General features: G+C 44.0%; 1 long non-coding RNA gene across 1 annotated transcript in view; it reads left to right on the top strand.

The window, feature by feature from the left end:
* Positions 1–1,525: 1,525 nt before the first annotated feature.
* Positions 1,526–17,968, top strand: part of LOC128333557 (uncharacterized) — a 33,671-nt gene continuing 17,228 nt past the window's right edge. The window contains exons 1-2 of the long non-coding RNA XR_008310967.1: positions 1,526–1,601; positions 8,973–9,078. This is a non-coding gene — a long non-coding RNA (uncharacterized LOC128333557). The remainder of the gene's footprint in view (positions 1,602–8,972; positions 9,079–17,968) is intronic.

Raw genomic sequence — 17,968 nt, 5'->3', positions numbered from 1 at the left:
GCTGCCAGTATTTCAGGGTGTCCCTGGCACACAACTATCCATTTCCACCGTTTTGCTGCTGTTGCCACCCACCCACTGCTCACTGAGGATGTGCTCGAATCGTTTTGGCGCCTCTTTGGAGAGGCAGCAAAACGATTTGTCCTCCTGCAACGAAATGTTTTGGCCTGGGGTGAGGTGTACTTTTTTAAAAGGAGGCAGGTAGGTCCTACCTGTCCTCTGGTGACTCTCTGCTGCCCCGCCCCATCATGGCACTGTCATTCTTTAAATCTAAGCTGTCCCCTTTAAACCGCCGCACCAATGGGATGCTGATCCCAGCAGCCCTCATGCAGCATCGGCACACCAGTGGCTCCAACACCATTTGCATGGTTAGCATGCTGTTCTATCCTAAAACACACAGTCTTTCCTTTGCACTAAGGTATGACTTTTGCCATAATTCCTGCATACAGATATGGTATACTCTTTTGTCCAAATAATTCATGATGCAACTTGCTCTGGCAGTTTATTGTTGTTATCTCTTATGGTTTTCATATGTTTTGCAATAATTCACCATGCAACTTGCTTCAGCAATTGATATTTGTTATGCTTTATTATATTAACTGCTATTACAGTTGAATTTTTTAATAGGGTTGAATTTTCCCATCCTTTATAGAAAAGCATCTGATAAACAGTGAGAGATATAAATAACGGAAAATAATATCCTCTGTGCTGGGTTGGGTGGGGGTTGGTGGGGAGAAACACTACCCAAGAAAAAGGCAGAACTAGTTCACAGGATAATTGGGGGGAGATGTGTGGACGACGACCCCTTCTGAAGATGAGCCATCCTTGCCTGTATTCTATGAGTCTGCAGGAATGATTCCAAAAGACATCCCCAGGAGGTAAAATGTGATGCCAAAACTAGCCGCTTCAGTGTGACTAATGAGATCAGAAATCAGCGATGCAAATTAAGTGTAGCGATAATTGGAATCAATGGGATTGTTCTGCTGAAATTCTTCTTCTTCTTCTTCTTCTTCTTCTGGTCTGTGGTTCAGGGAAAGTATGAGAATGTAAGACTCTAGAAGAAGCTAGCTATAAAAGAAAGCTGGTTGTTATGATGGGGACCATCCCTAGAGACAGCAGAGCCAAACTGGATAGGGAAGCAATGCAGGATCATCTATTCCAGCCATTTCTTTTTGTTGGATTGCACAGCTCAGACTAGTGCACCTTGACTTTCTCTTTCCTTAGCAGTAGGGTTCCTACCATTGGACAACTGTCCCTTGAGTGACAATTCTGCTGTTTAATATGGTGTATTAGAATTGCTCCTTGTAATGTGAATGCCACCCTTTCCCACCCAGTTTATATACGCAGCATTTGTCTCATGTTAAATTCCTCTCCAGTCTCTGTGTTGATAGCTTCAAATATCTCTTTCTAGACAGGCAAGCAGTCAAGGCACTGATTTGCCGCGCAGCCAAACATCTCAAAGCTGCTGGGATGGAGAATCCTATGGGAATACGTATGCTAAAAGCACCAAATAAAGCTATTTCACTAGGGGGTAGTTAAGTGAACAATCTGGCTCAGTAGCAGAGCTGGTAGGACACCTGGAAGGTAGCCAAGGTTATCTCAAGGTAGGTCACCTTATTGTTTTCCTGTAACAATTTAAGTTTGGATTTTGCTATACCGAGACAGAATTTTCAGGCAGATATTACTGGGGCAATCTGCTGTTATCTCTGTGTGAATTACAGAAGCCTTTTCACTCAGAATTAATTGTACCCTTAGAGGGGCTTAGTGCATAATCTCTGGTCTATGATCTCCTTCACTTGTCAAGTTGAAGTCCCTGTGTGCCGTGAGTTTGGAAGGCTCAGCTCGAGTGGGAGTTCCTTTTGCAGAGTCGGTTGTATTGTTGCAAAATTTGGCATGAGGCAGAGCGCTCTTTGGAGGGCAGGCCTATTACCGCAAATAGAACGGAGATGAATGCTGTACACAGCCTGCCTCCCGCAGATGGGTGGGAGGGGGGAGCCTTTTCATTTTAGGCTTAAGTCAATTGCTAGGATTCTGTCGGGAAGCGAGCTCTGTAGGAGATGGGAGTTACTCTATGCTATGCATTAGCGAGAAGAGAGACTGTCCCAGTTTGATCTTCTTGAGAGTCGCCAAGCCTTTATTTTTAGAAGTGAAAACAAAGTCAGCTAGTTCCTTTTGGGAGTTGTTGAGAAGTAGCACCTGCAATGCAGGAAGTTCTCAATTTCCTTAGCACGTTTGTGAAGGATCCCGCCCCCCACCCCACCCCAGTAACCTTTTCTTTATCATTTTGTGCTCCTGGAGTTGGCCAGGCCAGCAGTGTCTGCTAGGGTGAGGTGACATTTTAAGGGTAGCAGAGGTGGTTTGAAAGTTTCTTCACTGTTCTGAAAACCTATGTATCTCTTTAATGTCCAAACTCTGAGGAGGGAAAGTGGTCCTTCAGGTTTCTGGAGCATTGGGTGGGGATGGGGGGGATTGGCTAGTACTTGTAACATCACTAACATTCCCTGGGCAATTTTGCAAGTTTTAAGTAATGCTTGTAGGTTGTTGTTGTTTTTTTGTAAGGCAAAGGATGAGCATCTACACTTTCATTCAAATATGTTTATATTTAATTTAAGTTTATTTCTATCCTGCCCCCTTGGTCACAAGGATTCTCAAAATGAATAACAACATTAAAACTGTCTTGGTACAAAATTTACAGATAAAAATGTCAGATGGGTTCTTTAATATCCCTGCTACCCATGCAGAAATAGTACACATGCTTCTGTGAATCCATGTCCTGTTGGTTATCCCCTACAAACAATGCTGAAACCACCTATTAATTTGGAATACAACACTTGTGAATGTTAGGCCTGTTGGATTATAAAGCAGGAGGGAACCATTTAAAAATCCAATATACATTCCAATTTATGAGGAAGGGCAAAATCAGATCTGCTATCATATAGGTCTTAATGTTTCAAATTCTGAAAATGTATAGATCTGGGGACCGAGACATACGGCTCTCTGAAGAAAATAAAAGGATTGTGGTTCTCGGGTGCAAAGTGCATGGTTCTCTAAGGGTTATACAGGAATGTACATCTTGAAGTTCTCAGAATTCTTTAGTGATGCAGGTTCACTCTGCTTGCTCTCACAGTATAGGAAGCTGCTCTCATTTGATATAAATGTTTGTGTTTTTCACCCCTCCCTGTGTCAGAGGATATGCCTGCTGTTATCTGCAAGTACCTGCCACTTTGTCTGTTTGTATCAAATCACAGTTTAAATGGTGGTTTCTGATTTGTGCTGAAGAACAAGGTAGCAGTTGTTTCCTGGTACATGGGCTTGATCATAGAGTCATTGAGTTATGCCCTTGGTAGCTGGAGGGGCCTTTCTCAAAAAGGTGATTGAACATAAGTCAGTGTGCCTTTTTGTTTCTCAGTTGCCACCTGCACTGGGGCAGCCCAAGGTATTTCAGTGCCTTGGGCAAGGGATAAAATGCTGCCTTGCCCATTGCTCTGGTAAGGGCCAGACCCCTTTCAAAACTACCCATTGCAAGCTTTGGAAGTGCATGGGGGGGAAGAAAGGAAGGAAGAGGACAAGCAGCCTCATCTTCTCTCCTCATGCTTCTAGCAATCTTTGCAAGGAGTGTAAGGAGTGGTGCTCTCCTTGCAAAATTTGCAAGGGTCAGATAGCCCCAAAGATGAGGATGGCGAGGGACATCTTGCTGCCCAATAATCTTCCCCTTGAGGCAACTGCCTCACCTTGCATCATGGAAGGGCCACTCCTGGCCAACACCTTGAAGTGTTTCTTGGATTAATCAGTGCAGATGTTTAGATTAGTCAGAGAGATTAGTCAGGCCATTCTTCACCTCTCTTGGATACAGGCCATAGAACCCGTTCCCGTGACCAATATATGTTGGAGTGTTTATGCTGTTTCTCATTCCCAGGAAGGACGATTCCTGGAGTGTAGTTCTAGATTTGAAGCACCTCAATTGCTTCATCCAAAAGTGAAGGTTTTGGACGGAGTTTCTCTGCACTTTCAGGAGATTTCCAACCCTCAATAGATCTTTCCAAGGCCTACCTTCATATACTCATCCTTCCAGCCCACTGCAGGTTTCTCATGTTTTGTTACAACCAATAATGCTTTCAATACCAAGCCCTCCCCTTCAGTCTTTCCTCAGCTCCTCTTGTGTTTACCAAAATCATGGTGACACTCATTGCTCGCATGAGAACACTAGGCATTCACATCCATCCTTTATTGGACAATTTTCTGATCCACTCCCTCTCCCTTCTACAGGTGAGAGTGGACGTCCACCTAGCACTCTGCTGTCTACACAATCAAGGTGTTGGGGTCAATTTCAAGAAGAGCCACCTTCTTCCTCCCCAGACTCCCCAACACCTGGGAGCAGTCTTGGACATGGCATGGGCTACTATCTCCCTTTCACTAGAGAGGAGGGAGAAGCTAATCTCCCTGCTCTCCTCGCTCCTGTAGCAGTCTTCAGCAGATCTCATGCTTCTATCCCAGATCCTAGGATCCATGATTGCATGTCTCAAATGTACACCATGGGCCAGGTGGCACTCTCACCTTCTTCAGTGGTTCCCCTTGTCCTTTCAGGACCTGATCATGGTCAGCACCCACAGACTGATCCCTCTCCCACTCCAAGTTTGCTGCTCCTTTGGTGTATTTACTCAGCCATATCCAAAGGTTTATCACTCTCTGATCCAGTTCGGATAACCATCACCACAGATGCCAGCCTGTCGGATTGGGGGGCATTCTGCAACAATCAGCTTGCCCAGGGCAAGTGGAACTCCAAGGAGGCTCTCCACAATATCTGTTAGCTAGAAATCCATGCAATCAACTTAGCCTCAACATTTTCTCCCCCTAATTCGCCGCTGCCATGTCCTCATTCGAACAGAGAATGTCTGAATAAACCAAAGTTCCATAAACCCAGGGAGGCACCAAGTCTCCCCTTCCAGTGGTGGACCTAGCCATAAATATTGCATTAAAATTGCTGGCCTACATGGATTCCAATATTTGTTGGTTCCAATAAAACACAAAGAGACTCTTGGAGACACACAAACACACCACTCTCTTTATTCACTGAAGAACCTGGATGACCCAGAGAGATATTGCCCTCAATCAGCTTGTTGTCTGAAAACAGTTTGGGGTTCTTAATTTAATTTAGAAGTTCCTCCAACTTCTTAATTTTGGACCACTGTACCCATCATCCCTGGCCACAATAACTGAAGGTTGGGTATGATGGGAACTGAAGTCCCAAACCAGCAATATATTCAAGTTTGGAAATGCTTAGATCCCCCTGGAGAAAGGCAAATTGAAGTTATTGACCTCTAATAATCCGAAGTGCTGTTCTCACTGCACTGTACTGTTCACTATGCTGTTTCCAACTGTCTTCCAATATTTTCACAATATCCATTCATGAAACCCTCCAGGATTGCTCTCAAGAGTAACTTAGAGATTGATACCAATTGTTGGAGACTCCTGGCTAGTTGGCAACCTTAGCAGCATTTAGCAACTGTGATATGTCATTGAATAAGTGGCAGATACCATGTTGATTCCAGAGTAGCAGAGGGCGCAGACTCCACATTCTCCTCTTTCCATTTTTTGCTTCTGCTTGTTTGCCTTGAAATGTTCTCTGATGTTTCTCTGCATTTGCTTTGCTAGTTTCCTGCTCTGCTGGTATTTGGAGCTGGTTCACAGACTTCCTTCTCTTGCTGATTGTGTGCCCTGTTTGGAAATATGTATAGATTTAATTTGGGGGGCAGGAGTAGAAGGGGTCTGTCTAGCAGCCTCGTTGCTGCTGGTCCAAAAAGCTGGCTGAGTTCCAGCATCTGGCCATGACATACAGCACCCTTCATGAAACCAGACAGAATTAAACCCTTTGTTTCCTGTTTGCCTGGCTGGCTTTTAAAAAAATAGAAAGGGGCAGGGAGACTGGAGCTCCCAACAAGACTGTCTTTGTATTAATTTAATTAATCAGTTTAGTGGAGGGGGAAAAAGGATAGGAGTTCGTGTAACAAATGCATGTTTTTCTTACAGGTTAGGACGGTTGTAGTACATAAGCGGAGCTGGTCTATTTCTCTCTGCGGAGCTCACTGAATTCTTGATGTCTTGTCAGGATCTGTCCCTGAGTAAATTCCATAATTACAGTCTAGTAAGAAGCTGTCCCACACCCCTTTCATCTTGCAGCTGTTGACCATGTGTTAAATCTAAAGAATCATTGGCTGGATCTTTTGGTTCAGGACCTAGGATTCTGGATCAAGTCATGAAGACACTTGAAATCTAGGGACCAGACTCCCCCCCCCCCTTCCAATGCATTGAGCAGCTTTATGAAATGAGTCCCCTCCTCTGCTCCGCAGCTGACCAGATCTTCTCTACCACATTCTGCACCCTAGAAAGCTTATTTGGATAATGCCTTGTATGCTGCCTTCTTTTTATCTTTCACATCTCATGACATTTCTTCCTCTGTTTTCTCCTCTACTTGCAGTATAGAACCTGACATCTCTCTCTCACTTCAAATCTTGGTTATAGATGTTGGGTTCCATATTTCAAGTAAGGCAGAATATGCCGAGATTGGGCATGTCCTATGAACCCACCAGACTCGACATATCATCCGGAGACCAGAAGCAGGCTGCACGTGCACTCCCGAGAGTCTCTGACTATTCTGCCGAGCAGAATGTTTGGTTTGGTGTGACATCGGAACCTAGCCACAGAATTGCAGATGAGTTCATGCAGAAAGGTGTAAGATAGAAGGCATGGAAGAGATGAAGGGCTCTAACAATGAGGGCAAGAAACTCGAAGTTGATATGGAGTGCAGTGGGAAGCCAAAATAGGCAAAGTGTTGGTAAGATTGTGTAGGAGGTAGTTTAGGTCCACTTATATTTGTGTGTTGCTGAACTCCTTGCCCACCCTCGACAAAACCCTTAGCAGAAACTAATTGTGTGCAGCAAATGCCTTGCTGCATAGAATGTGATGGGTAACCCCTCCAAACCCCTTTGATGGGAGAGCATTACTTTGGAGCCAGCTCTTAGCAACCAGGTATTACCTTATGTTGTGCTCCTGTATCTCTTTTGATGTTTTCTAATTGCAAACTTCATTAGCAGCTTCGGTTCTCAAAATACAGTGAAAGAGAGAAAGTGGAGGAATGTACTGTGTAGGGGAGACTGTTGTACCAGTTCTGCTGTGGCATGTTCAGCTCTCTGACGTCTTTTATAGGTGATGCTTGATTGCAAAGCAAGCTTCGTGTTGGTTCACTTTGGAATTGTTGCCTGATATTAGCCCTATGCAGACATTATGTTGTACATGCATAAAGAAGTCTGTATGCTTGTACATGTTTTTTTGCCTGAATAACTGTAGCTGTGTTTATTTTACAAGTGAATGTGGGTACAGAAATGCAAAATATAGCTGGGAAGTGTACTGCTGTACCTGTGTTTAACATGACGTGTGAATAACTGTATGAGTGTTGAACATTATGTCTGAATAGGGCTATTGTGAATCAGTGAGGCAGCAAAAGATATAGGTGAAAAATTGAGACCAGTTGTCACTGCTGGCAACTCCAGAATTTTAGGATAAAGTGGCCATTTAGCAAGTTGTGCAGTATCCTTTTTCTGAAGGGTATGCATTCTTAATCTTAATGCCAATCCTTAATCCTTTGTTTGTTAGATTTCTGTTATCTCTTTTTTAAAGTCAAACAAGCAAAATACAGATCTGCCATTTGGAAGGTGCAGGTTAAAGAGTAGAGACAAAAACATGGCTTGGATTGTTGCTTTGAGAGAGGAGATGTGGATCCAAATGGAAGTTGATTGCATTTTTCTGCTGATTATGTATTGGCCCAGTCTAGTGTAACAGTTATTAGGCTGTTACTAGGCTCTTACAATGTTATTAGGCTCTTGTTCCTCTCGGTGTATACATGGGAAGTTTGCAGTATGCACCTTTGCATATGTTATGCGTATGTTCCAAGAACAATGCGCCATACCCAGGTGGACCTTTCCTACCTTTTGATCAGTGTGTTTGGCTTATATGCAAGAGAACTTTCACATTGTTGTGCTTCTACCTGGGGGTAGAATTTCATGGCTTAACTGGGAAGCCAGGCAAACTGTAGAGGTAACTATCGCACAGACTAGCTGGAAGGGAGGTGAGGCCTCCTGCTTAGCTGGGGCCCAGAGTGTTTGCATGGTGGGAGAGGTAAGCAGAGTCATTCTCCAGTCAGGCCGTGTTGATTGCATCCTGTTCCTCTTACTGCTTTGGAGATGAAGTCTGTAATATATTGTGCATCTGAGCTAATCCAAACTTGTTCTTAAGAGTGATTAAAAAAAAAATAGGGCTGAGGGAATTGTAGTGATGGCTCCGTGGAACTCTTCTTCCATTCTTTTTGTGGCAGCTATTCCTTGGAGGAGTAGGAAGCTATCTAGTTTACAGCAGCCGTGGGAGTGAGTGGGTTCAAATCAAGTTGGATCCAGAGAACCGCAAGCAAGTCTTCTTTTGCAATGGAATTTTCCTGGCTTCTCTCCCCTGCCCCCTTCAAAGGCCACTCCTGAGGGTCAAGGGGACCCTGAGTGGAGGAGCTGTAGTTAGGAGGGGGATCAGCAGAAACAAGATATCCCTCCCTTCATATGTTGTTGAAAGATTCTTCCATTCACTTGCAGTGGGGGTGGGTGGGGATATGTTCCACTTGTATAAGCGGTTCTTTGGATCCTGCCCATGTAATCTTGATCAGTAATTGTTTCTAAAACTGACTGTAGAAAGGTGTCCAGTCATTGCACCCCAAAAACGAGTTCCTGTTGCTATAGACAGAAGCTCCTGTTTTGCATCAAGGCAAACGCATCTTGAGCCTTTGAGGTTGAATGGGGTATGTCCAATTGTTTTGAAATGGCCTCTTGTCAGATTTTAATACAAGCATCTTAAGCGTGTGTTGTAGCCTTATTGAGGGTTCTAGGTATTGATTTGTGTTTGTGTATAAAATATTTCACTTCATCTTTTCTCCACAGGCAGCCGAGTTATTTGATTACTCCACATGTGCACATGTTCCTGATCTGGAAGATAAAGTTAGGAGAGCAAGCTGTGCTGTCTCCACCAGTCAAGCAATCCAGAATGGTTTGTGGATTTATTTTCTATAAAGCTGCTTCCCCACTCCCCCAGGCGTCTGTGCCCCAGATCCAAAACATGTGCCTAGAGAGAGCCCACATCCTAGACATAGCAATTTTGCAAGTAGGATTGGTCTGTAGATAATTTCTTTTAGGACCAATGAAATCTTAGTTGATTAATAGTTGCTTGATTTATTAAATCTGTATGTGAATAACACAATATTTCTGAAGAAAGAAGCATTCTTCAGATGCCTGTATCCTTCACAGCAAGCACCATGTTGGATGAGGCATTCCCTCCTGTGTGGGAGAGAAAGGAGAGTGCCTCTTCTAAGATGGTACCTGCCATCTGCAGCTCTTTTAGGTTTTCATAAGTCCCTATCCATCCCCAGCACAGAATCCCTCCAGTGGCTGTGGGCTTCTATTTTATAACTCCCTTTAGACTATGAGCCCATTTGGGACAGGGAACCTCTTTGCTTCCTTGCTTCCTTGCGTCCCATAAACCACTTTGAGCACTTCTGTTGAATTGAAAAGCAGTATTTAAATGTTCATAGTACAAGTAAAGGTAAAGTTGTGCCGTTGAATTGGTGTCGACTCCTGGCGACCACAGAGCCATGTGGTTTTCTTTGGTAGAGTAGTAGAATAATATTAACTAGCTTAACCTGCGCAGAGCATCTGCACGCTGGTACAGGATTGCTCCCCTCACCCCCGGCCACAGCCCCCTCACCTCAGAGATCACCCCACCCTCACCTGATGAGCTGCACTCCTGCTCCTCCTCCATCCCTTTACTCCATCCCCTTCACCCCTCTTGGCCACAGCTGCAGCATTGTAGTGCCTATTAGCCAAGCTGCAGCCCCCTATCCCCAGCGACCTCCCCATACTCACCTGAGCCCCACTTCTGCTCCTCCCCAAAGGAGCAGCAACGGTCGACTGGCCCTTCCTCACTGCTGCTACCGCCATGGCCGCTCGTTCCCCTCAGGCCACTGACAGGCTTGGGCCTGTCCCTAGCGTGCCTGCCTCCCTCCACCAATGGACTTGGAAGCCCCAAACAGCAGTAGTCGTTGACTGGGTCCTTCTTTGCCGCCACTGTCATGGCCTCCTGAAGGGGCTCTTTCCTCGCTCATGACCCCTCTCTTCACATACCCCTGCCCCCCCCATATAGAGAGATTCCTCTCCTTTCCAATCAAGAACATCTTCCGACCAGTAACAGTTGCATTCCAACTGACCTTAACCATCACAGGCTCCTCCTCCCTATCTGCATATGGAATCCCCACTGCCCAATCACCACGGTACTTCTGCTCGCAAACTCTTGCGAGAGCTGCCACGCATGGGATTAGCCACGGGTATGCCTTAGAGAATTAAATATATAAGTATGAGTTGTCCGAATTAATTAGAGGAACTTTCTTAACTGAGTAAAAGGTATTAAACAGTTAACCAACTAACTGGCTAAACATTACACCCCTAAAAACTTTGCATTATGCCAATTTCCACAGTTGGCTTTTAGAGTATATGGAGTATATTCCGTTTTGGAAGAAGGAGAGTGATGAGTGTACTTGATCATACAGGGTAGAATTGATGTGAAGATGTGGAAGAAGAGCAATGAGAGAGGATCAGAGGGCCGTCTTGAGTGCTGTATTTTCAACACTGGCAACTGGAAGCCTTGTCTGATCCTGCCCATTACAGTCTTAGTATGGATCAGGGGCCCACGTGCATGTTTCTTAAGGGGAAGAAACCTCTGTTGCTCTTGATAAATAGCCGAGAGCAGGAGTGTTATTGCCCCCTCCCCCTGCTGCACTCCCAAACTACGGAAACCGCCCCCACCATCTTAGTGCTATTTACTGTGTAAAATAAAAAAGCAAATACGGAAGTGCTAAGCACAATTTTCTTTTTAACTTGTAGTTTGTTTCTCCCTTCCCTCCCTCCCTCCCCAAACTGCTGACTGCTTGTCCGATGGGTCTCCCATTCAAGCACACAGAGATTCCCAACTCTTTCCCAGCCATTAGCTTCTATTAACCAGCCTTTTCGGGTGATTCGCTTTTGTTTGTCCAGTTGTTTTTTCGGCTAATTCGGCTGGACTTGCTCGAAGGTTCTGCAGAGGTAGCTTGATCCCTGAAAACTTTTGAACCTATTACGCCCCTTCATCTTGGCTTAATGTAAAAGATCTGTACCCACTTCCCTCTGTCAGCCGTTGGAGGAGAAATGTGAGCAGCAAAGGTGTCCTCCACTTTACAAAGTTATCCTCCGTTTACCCTCTGCAGGCTAAGCACAACACACTGCATTTCACACTGTTTTGTGCCACCTTCTTTCTGTCTAAATTGCAAGCGCCCCAAACCAAAGAGTGTGTTTTCCCCATGCTGCAGCCCCAAGTTCAGTATAAAACCTCAAAGAGATGGAATGGCTTGTTCTTATACCTCAGAGACCACTTAAAAATGCTTCTTCAGGGGACTGCAAAAAAACCCCAAGGCTCCTGTTGACCTTTTCTGTTACCAGTCCACTGAAAAGGAGGAGAATTCCTAAGCTTTCCTTGCCTGAAGGGAATAAAATGTGAAGTTCAGAAGCGTAAACAAAAAAAAGTCTGACAACCAGCAGGCAACATTGCTTTCAAGGCCAGATTAAAATGTCTGATGGACCCATAGACAGAACTGTGTTCTGTGGGAATCCACATTTGTCTGCCGGCATTATCTATTTATTTTTAAGTTTTATTTGTTTATTTAAAAACCTTCTTTTAAAAAAATAGAAAATATGAGTTTGTTTTCTCTCTAAAATAAATAAATAGAAGGTTTAAAAATAAAAATAGAAGTATTTTCAAGGCAAAAGAAGCAGCAGACCCACAACACATCAGGATATAACTAACCATGACCCATTGTAATGGAGCTAGCATACAGCTGATTAAAAATGGTGGCATAAAATCCAGCTTCCACTTAATATTTGCCATAAAAACATGTCTAAATAAATGAAGGGTTTGTCAAGCTGTGGCATCCAAACCCATTAATCCTGGTTTATTCTAGCCTATTTACTTCCAATAGACAGATTTGTCTATTGGACAAATCCAGTACCCAAGATTTGGAGTGAGTTACAGATCTTGGTTTATTTGATGCAACTAGGTCAGAATAAACCAAGATTGGACATCATGGCCAATCTTAGTTTATTCTAACCTGGATGGGAAGTGGGCATTCGCATGGGGATGAGGCGGGAAACATGTGTTTCTAAGGCTCAGAGACATCACGAAGAGCCTGGTTTTGGCCAAGGATTCACATGTCATATGAACAGGCCTGTTATTTCTGTGGCTTAGCAAGGTGACATCCAGACAGATGGATGCAATGAGCTGTCCTTGAGGCTGTTTTTGCAGGAAACTTGATTCGTGCAAAGTTGGAAACTTTTATTTGTGTGAAATTTAGGGACCATGTTATTGGTTGGTGCCTAGCTGCAGAGAACATCTCTTAGCAATGCTGGAAAATTCCTTTGATTTGGGACCAGTTTATTTGAACGAATGATCACCTTAAGTGGCTCAGCGAGGAAATGAGCAGAAGGTTGCCGGTTCAAATCCCCACTGGTACTGTATCGGGCAGCAGCAATATGGGAAGATGCTGAAAGGCATCCTCTCAGACTGTGTGGGAAGAGGCAATGGTAAATTTCTCCTGTATTCTACCAAAGAAAACCACATGGCTCTGTGGGCACCAGGAGTCAAAATCGACTCAATGGCACACTTTACCTTTATTTGAATGAATTAGATCACCCAGGTAGGAGGGAGCTCATGGAGGGCAGTTCACAGAGGGTCTATGGGAACTGTCCCATGGAGACAATTCACTGACACTTAGTTTAGTGTAATAGTGGAACTACTCACAGAAGCAACAATGCACCTATTAGCAGTTCCAGGAACAAGCTGTGTTTATGAAACTTGACATAGGTGTCTTTTTTTCCTTTCTTTTGTTACAATCTCTAGGAGAACTGTAATAATCTCATTCCTTATTCAGTTCCCTGTTAATGTTGTATTAAAGCATGCACAATTACTGATAAATGCTCACCCTCCTCATGCAGTATAGCTGCAGTTATTTCTCAGCAGAACTGTGAGATACTGTGTGGAAAATTATTATTTATCTTAACTGAATCTCCCCCCACCCTCTCTCCACCCAGCAATCAATCCCTTGAATTAAGGAGCAGTCTAAATTCCACACTGAGACCCTTCATCACATTTTCTGTTTTCGTTGCAAACTGCAAGCATCAAACTGCAAACTATACTGCAACAAGCAAACATTTGAAAGGAATGTTTAGAGTTTATCGCAATTTGTGGGGAAAACAACCACCCTGTTCTATTGTAAGTTGCCCTGAATCAGCATGTTGCCTAGAGAGGTATAATATTAATTCTAATACAAACTAAATAGTGTACATAATGGAGGAGAAGCCGTTGAAGACTTGTCTATGGGCTCAGATGAACTTTGTATAGCATAGTTCAGAGTGTTATGTTGTAAGGTCTGGGAGCCTGTGACCACCTCCATCAATCCTAAGTGCAGTTCCCTGACTAATTGTTTATTAGGCCTGTGCAAAGCTTTGACCAAATCTGAATAGCCTGCACAGCCCCCACTGGAACCATGCAGAGGCAACCATTTGCTTGACAATCAGCACTTAGCCCAGCGCCAGAGGACTCGTTTAAGGGAAACAGCCCTCTTGGGGCCCCTGCGCCATCTTGGAAGGTGTGGATAGGATGCTGGGAAGTATAGCCCTTTCCAGTGCTTTCCACCTAGAGCTCTTAAGAGGGGGCTCTGTCTCTCTGAAAGGGCCCTCCTAGGACTGAGAAAAGTGCAGTCCACAGTCAGCACAATGAGAAATTACAGTCTCATTTAAGTTTTTTGTTTTTGTTTTTGTTTTTGTTTTTGCCAAAGTGGTCCCTGCTTGAAAAATAGTGAAGAGCTCTTAGCAGTATTAGATGCTTCTTAGTTGCTCAGCTGATCCGTGTTCCTTGAGAAGTCAGGTTGAATGAGGATGGATGGTCAGAAGGTGGTCAGGGGCAGGACCAATCTGCCCCTTGCAAAGCCTGCAAGAAGTGCAAGGAGAGCTGCTGGCAACCTTCTCTCCTCCTCGACCCCTTTGCCACTTTCAAAACTTGCAAGGGTCAGTTTTGAAAGGGGGCTAAGCCCCACTGCCGTCATGGATCATGGCAGCGTTTGGCACCTGGATCTACCTTGATTGCCTCTGTGGGTAGAACTCAGAATAATAGTTGTCACTGGCTGATATCCTGATGCTCTGCTCGCTCAACAAGCAAAGTTGCATAGCTGTGTGAAGATATAGGTTGTTTTTGAAAGTGCACTATTGCACACTCAGATTAAAAGTTCACCTTTAAATCATATGAGGTGTGCCACAGGTGTGCACCTTCTTGTTTACAAACATGTAAACATGTTTGCACTAGTACATACTAGCCTGGAACACACACTCTAGACATAGTGCATGTAGCTAGCACAGCAGCTTTGCATTACCATAATGGCCCTGCAGAAACACAAGGGCCCATTCACATATTATATTCAGCACTCGTACAATGAGTGTACAGTATACACAGGTACAGTCATTCACATGTTATGCTGAATGCAGGTGCAGAAATATACTTCCCATCTGTATCTGAAGGGCCTGTATGCAGGTTCACTTTAAAAATGAAAAATGTGTTTCTACACTCCTACATGTGCTTAGGTGAATGACTGCACAGGTACAGTCATTCACACAAACATGTGTCCGCATGTATAGATACATCTGTATTCCCATACAGCATAATGTCTGAATCGGGCTACAGTGTTAGATGTCAGTCACTGAGTTTTCCCAAAGTGAAATTTGGGGACATATTTGGATGTTTTATGTGGGCAAAATATCAAAGTAAACTTTGAAGGAAAGCCAAAGTCTTCTGTGTGATTGGTGAGAAGTTTTAGGGGACTTCTGTATGTGAGAGTGCCTAGGGCTGACTCTCTGGGTCCTGATCATGCTAAATACAAAGAGGCACAAGAGAAGAACTAGAAGATTTCCTGAAAGGCAGCCTATAAATTATTTAAATTTAAAAAAAAAACAAAAAAACACCATGCATATATAAACTCAGAACAATTGAAAGACTTGAGAACAATAGGGTCCAGGCCATGATCAATTTCAAGCTAATAAAATAAAATGTGCCACTTTCCCATCAAATTAGTTCAGCAGTAAGATACAGGAAAAAATCTTTCAGAACTATTACAGTTCAAATGTTTCAGCATTTAACAGTTTAATTAGTAGTAATTTATTGGCAATACTCTCTGTCAGCTTTTTGGTGTGTCGCCAGAAGAGACAGACTTGTCTCCTGAGCCAGGAGAGGGTCCCCCCCCCCCCCCGCTTCCCCACCCCCTTTAGGCTTGTGGAAAGTAAATGCATTCAGTAACTGACGCAGAGGAAACGGAAGGGTATGGGGAGTGAATGTCTGAATCCTTAAGCAGTCATTTTCCCAGTCAGTAAGGGTTTGTGGGGGCATGGTGGCTGATATCTAGACTAAATTACTCCCAAGTAATCCTATTGAAATTAAGTAGTCCTTTAGAGTAACTCCCAAGGAGTACTTTTCTGGAAAGGACCCAGTAACTCAGTATTAAGTTGTTTGAATGCACCCATGGCTCGCCCTCATTGGAGGTTCCTTTTTAAATGCCCGTTTTAAGCCAAAAAAGCCTGTTTAGTATTTTGAGCTGTAATTTGTTTGTCGTGTTTTATATGATTTGTTGGATTTCTTGTTTTGTTTGGTTTACTGATGTGTTTTTGTGAGCCACCCAGAGAACAATTCGGCGGCTAACAAAGTTGTTTATTATTACTATTACTATTATGTTGTTGTTGTTGTTGTTTGTTGGGTGGTCTTAAACCTTGAAGGTCCAGCCACTTGTATATTGCTTTCAGCCAATATTTGTACCTGTGTTTGTCTTAAATGTCATCACTACTCTCTGATTTCCAAGGCCTCAAAATTTGCTGTAAGTGTTTTCCTCTATAAGAGAAATCATTATTACACATATACATGTACATAGGTGTGTGTGTGTATGCGTATGCATGCACACACTCACACTCACCAAGTAATGCCAAAACATTCCTTTTGCAAACTGCATGAAACCAGCTTCCTTCTTCAGTGGGTGATTTTCATAAAGACTGCAGCACAAGAGGAAAGGAGTTTATCCCCTGCTCCCTGCGTGCTGCAGTTCTGATTTTGATCAACATCTTCCAACTGAAAACATTTCCAACTGAAAACTTATATATATGCAGGGTCCATTTAATATAACCCATTCCCCACTACTGGACCCATTTTGCTATGGTATAATCAGGGGCATATCTAAGGGCAGACAGAGCACGTGCCCTGGGCGCCACTTGAAGGGGGGTGCCATTTTTTAATTTTTTTTTTTTAAAGGCCGCCGAAAACAAGATGGCCACCGCGCATGCTCAAATGGCCTCTGTGAAGCCCTAGGCCATGCCAGGCCTCGCAGAGGCCATTTGAGCATGCGCGGTGGCCATTTCGTTTCCAGCGGCCATTTAAAATATATATTATTTTTAAAAATGGCCACCGCACATGCTCAGATGGTCCCTGTGAGGCCCTAGAGGCCAGCAGGGGGAGGGGACACCTTTGCAGACCCCCAGGGCCTTTAGGAAGAGCCCCCAAAGGGGCTAGAGGTAATTTTAAAAAATAATATAATATAAGTCACTGTACACATATTCACTTTGGCACTATGTACAGAGAATCAGGGCTTGTGAATACTGAGCTGAAGCTTATGAGCTAGGATTGTATTCATTTGCTCTTACTTTGCTTCTTGTGATAAGTGAGTTAAATGTGATGTCTTAATAATACGGCTATTAATGGTGAGTTTGTCTTTCAATCAGTGTGAAATCCTTAGTATTAAGGCCCACTGGGAGTTTCTTGCTCTCTTTCTCTCATTTTAACTGTCTTTCTGAAATACTAGACTATATTCCAAGCAGTGACACAGTTTACTCTGCATATCCTTTAATTATTTTCAGAGTATCTGGGAAAAGTTAAATTCTCCATTTATTTTTAAAACTTATGTAATAGTGATGCTACAATGCATAGTAGAGAATTAGACAGGCACTTCTGTTTAGTTTTCCAAGTACACCTCCACATAGTATTTGGGTATTTCATGAGCCCCAGCATACTGAAATGTGTAGTTTTCCAGCATTTTTTGGTCTGGCTACGTCCACTGCTAAATATTTTTTGAAAGATTAAAAGATTAACGAGCTTGACTTGTATTTTTCAGCTGATATTATGGTAAAGTTATCTGAAAGATGGGTGTCAGATGTCTGGACGGTGGGTGCAATTTCAGTGCTTGCCCTAGCTGCTATTTTCCCTAGATATGCCTCTGGGTATAATCCCACGCCACTGGACCATGTGCGTGTGAGAATAGCACAACTGCTTGAGTCTTTGCCACCCAATAAGCACCCTTCTGGAAAAGATGGTCATCAGTATGGTGGGAAAGTCTTGTGTGATTGTTTCCACCATGCGTGTCTGGAGCCGGGGCACAGGGGGCATTTGCATCACCTGGGTTGAGATCCCCTGTGTCCAGCCCATCTTCTGAGTCTGTGACCCTTCGGTGTTGTGGAGTGTGGGGGAGGGGAGCCCTGGGTGGGCAGAGTTAGTGGCAGCAGTGTGCTCCTGCTTGGCTTCCTCCATGGAAGGACATGCTTCTCACCTTCCCTTAGCTCCAGGAAGCAGCAACCGCTGGAGCTGTGGCACAGGGAGCGAGTGAGCAAACAGACAAGTGAGAGGGAGGGACCTGGAGTGGGCTGCAGGGTGCAATGACCCAGTTCTTCGCCTGCCCCAGAAAACTCCTTGTAGTCTTTGCTTCCCCCTGGAAAAGGTCCTGCAGATGCCCATGACTCCCACCTATATGCTGGTCATACTTGCATGCACTCCCAGT

The sequence above is a fragment of the Hemicordylus capensis genome, chromosome 8 (genome assembly GCF_027244095.1).
Source record: "Hemicordylus capensis ecotype Gifberg chromosome 8, rHemCap1.1.pri, whole genome shotgun sequence".
Classification (NCBI taxonomy): Eukaryota; Metazoa; Chordata; class Lepidosauria; order Squamata; family Cordylidae; genus Hemicordylus; species Hemicordylus capensis.
Note: the sequence above shows the minus strand (reverse complement) of the source record. Positions and strands in the feature narration are given on the sequence as shown.